We start from the raw sequence: 3,540 nt of genomic DNA on the forward strand, positions 1-3,540 counted from the left end.
ACCGGAATCAATTGATGTCATACTAGGGATTGGGGGGGCGCCTCCTGAGAGGAACTTGGTGCGGTGCTAGGTGGTTGGCGCCACTTCCACTCTCCTATTTATAGTAAAACAATCATAAGTTACCACACAACAATGTAATCTGACTTCCTCCTCTGTGTGATTGGGCGTACTAATCTTGCTGTATTATTTGTTAACGTCTGTGTGCAGTCCAAATGAGCGCCAGTTGCTAAAAAAGGAATACACTTAACAGAACTGCAGTAGCAAAGTGTTCAGCCATAAAACATAGCTAGCAGAGCAAGCTAGCGGGTCTATATTAACAGAAGTACATGAGTCGTCCAGCGGTTGAAATCAAAAATGAACATCTTCCAAAAGGTGGGTGATCTCCAAAAGAGAGGCAGAGTCTGTCGGAACGCAGGCATATCAAGTCTTACAGAGAGACTAAACACGACACATGGATCATATGTATAGTCGGCAGCTGCGGCCGACGGTGGTGCGTCTAGAGACAATGCACAGTGAGAGAGGCGGCTTGCACTTGAAATGAAGGCGCATGTGTCACCTAACAAAGTACCTGTGAGGGTAAGCTTACATCAACATTTATGAAGCAACAAAACTTTGAAGTGTATTTTTCACTTCTGATTTAGAAAAAAAAAACTAATCCCATGATGCTTTGTTTATAATATTTGCAAGAGATCGAAGCTTGGAACTGGATCATATGATCCTAACAGGATAGGTCCATTCTATTTCATCGTTTTCCCAATATTTGCTCGCTTACTGACAACAAAATATTTAGATAAGAAACTGTATGTGCTAGCAAGTGTTGCTTCCTGTCAGTTGAGGTGCAGTTCTAGTTACACAACACATAATGAATTTGAGTTATTAATGGCAAAGAACCTACAAATAACCTACACGAAGTCAATGGTTATCCCCAGATCAATTACAGAGGCTAAAACTTTCAACCGAGAGCCATTGTAATTAAAATGAACTTGTTTTTCTTTTGTCTACAGAACTTGAAGAAACTGACCACACAATAGAGGAGAAGGCATCTGCAAGGAATGGCTCTATCTACAAGTGAATCAAGTAGTGAGCTACACGCAGAAATAACAGTGTCATCTAGCATCAATTTTTGGGGCTGGAGTGTATTAACTATGACAGACCACTTCAGAAATAATTCTCCACTCCTATCTATATGACCTACTCAGTTTAAGGAAAAGAGCATTGAGATTGGATCAATATTAGTTCTATGTAAATATAAAAATCTAGCAAAGTCCTTGGTGGTTTGTACATGTTATTAAATGGTACCATGGCATGTGGGTTCAAGGTACACATAATTTATAAATGGTTATAACAAGATTCTAACCTTGACTCTAATTTGTAAATGTTTGTACATGGTAGCACAACAGATTAGGATCAGGCCTCTTATTATTGAAGGTAGGTGTGAGACAGATCTGATTTTCTCCTTATATTACACCATTCCTTGCAGTTTGAGGGAATTGCATGTCTCCAGTAAAGCAAATTAAGCATATACTACTAAGAAACTAAAGAGTCCATGGTGGCATTCAGAATAATAAGAAAAATATAATGAAGAACAAAACTTACTAACCCGAAAGCAGCCACATATGGTAAAACTGTTCCATATCGAATGCTCAAAAAATAAATAATCATCTTATTAGCTATGGAGTTCAACAATTGTAAATATAGTTCATTTTAGTAATGTAATGCCCAGAAAAAAGAAACACCAGCACTGTCCAAACCCATCATTTCATCTTCTCATTTTCAATGTAAAAGCATGGACTGCACAAACTGTTGTCTAAATCCAGCACTCATTGCACAAGAAAATTAAGAACATGGAGAGATAGGAGAAGATGTAACCAGTGCATGGTCCATCTCAACCCTCGATGAAGAACCATCAAGCATACTTGAACAACCAAGAAACAACCGAAGCCGTGTTCAATGGAAGCTCGAGGTAGGAATCATTTAAGATCTGCACCATATGTGATATTAAATGTGTATATCCACAAGGATATAAGCACCGGCAACAAAAGAGGAATGAATTGAGAGTACTTGCTTTCAAGATTTTCTGTTTTAACACCACTCGTCGATTGAGCCATGAAACATTGACCAAAACTTGCTCAACTGCGCCTACAAGCACAACACGCACAGCACACAACACAACATAGTATGCTCTACCTAGTTTATAGAGTATATAACCACAATTACTAAAACCCATCCAAATAGTATTGTGTCAAGTTGATCTGAGAAGGTGGTTAAATAGACTAACATGTCTGTGTACCATTTTTTCATTTCTAATTTTAGCACAAGTCAATTCGTCATGATACAATGGATACACACACACACATAGTATGCTCTACCTAGTTTCAGTCATCCAAAACTGAACCAAAACGTGACGCACACACACAGTTTGCTCTAGTTTCAGCCATGGCATCTAAGACAGGAGTTTAACCAAAACGAGATGTGTACAAACTGAAATAGAGTATAACCAAAACGTACAAACTGCACTTGATGTTCAGATCTAGGGGTAGATGGGGGAGAGGAGAAACTCACCACATTGGTGTTGGGTGGAAGGTAAAGAGGGATGTTGGCCTGCTCCTCTGGCCACTCTACCTGCAGAGACGAGAGAGGCGGGGTCAGTGAGAGAAGAGATGGCAGATGAGAGGAGATAAGATCATTTCAACAAACAGATCAAATACACGGCCGCCTGGATCCAGATCCGCCCTCTTCCTCTGTCCACCGCCTCATCCCCACGACATCTCTCCTTCCTCGATCTAAATCCAAATCCAACACACACACAAAGAGAAAATGGATTTCATTGTGGGCGCGGGAGGAACGTCCATGAGGCGGAGCCACACGTGGGCGGGACGAGCCACCGCAGGCCGCCAGAGCCTCGCCGGCGACGAAGGGGACGCCGCGCCCGAAACCCTAGCCATGGCTGAGGGTCGGCAGCGAGCGCGGGAGGCCGGATCTGGAGGGATGGGAGGAAGGAGCAGAGCAAGGGGAGGTCGTCAGTCTGCCACCTGCCATCGGGACTCGCCGGAATCGGCCGGCGTGAGTGGCGGTGGGGGCGAGGAGTCGCGGGGCAAGAGAGGGCTCGCGAGAGAGATGGAGTGACAATTTTGATCTCGGGACGAAACCATTTCTGAAATGGGTGCGAAACTATTTCACTCCCCTGACCCTTTTGTGTAGCGCCCGTCACGCCGGCGCCACACCCTACTGTGCAGCGCCTAGCGCGGCGGCGTTACACTCCTGTCCACCATGGCAGCCGCTGGGCCCGCACCCAGCAGTGCAGCGCCTCCGAGCTAGGCGCCACACATGGAATGTGCAGCGCCTAGCCGCCAGGCGCCACACACATGTGTGGCGCCTAGTACATGTGTGGCGCCTAGCACTGTGACTTATCCAGCCACTTGGCTGGCCCCCCTCCCCCACCCCCCCCCCCCACACACACACCACACACTCTCCCACTCTCTCCCCGAGCTTTGCCCCCTCTCCCACTCTCTCCCCCTCTCAAATCCTCTCCCAAATCTT

The 3,540-nt window shown here is 45.1% G+C and overlaps 1 long non-coding RNA gene across 2 annotated transcripts; it reads right to left on the reverse strand.

Moving 5' to 3' along the window:
• Positions 1-268: 268 nt before the first annotated feature.
• Positions 269-3,165, reverse strand: LOC120964364 (uncharacterized). Of its 2 annotated transcripts, none has more exons than XR_012184196.1 (3): positions 2,709-3,165; positions 2,563-2,622; positions 269-568 (listed from the first exon to the last, which is right to left on the reverse strand). It is a non-coding gene; the product is annotated as an uncharacterized lncRNA (long non-coding RNA). The 2 variants fall into 2 exon arrangements; XR_012184197.1 differs by having other exon boundaries at positions 2,698-3,150.
• Between the last annotated feature and the right edge of the window lie 375 nt (positions 3,166-3,540).

The sequence above is a fragment of the Aegilops tauschii genome, chromosome 5 (genome assembly GCF_002575655.3).
Source record: "Aegilops tauschii subsp. strangulata cultivar AL8/78 chromosome 5, Aet v6.0, whole genome shotgun sequence".
In the NCBI taxonomy this organism is placed as follows: Eukaryota; Viridiplantae; Streptophyta; class Magnoliopsida; order Poales; family Poaceae; genus Aegilops; species Aegilops tauschii.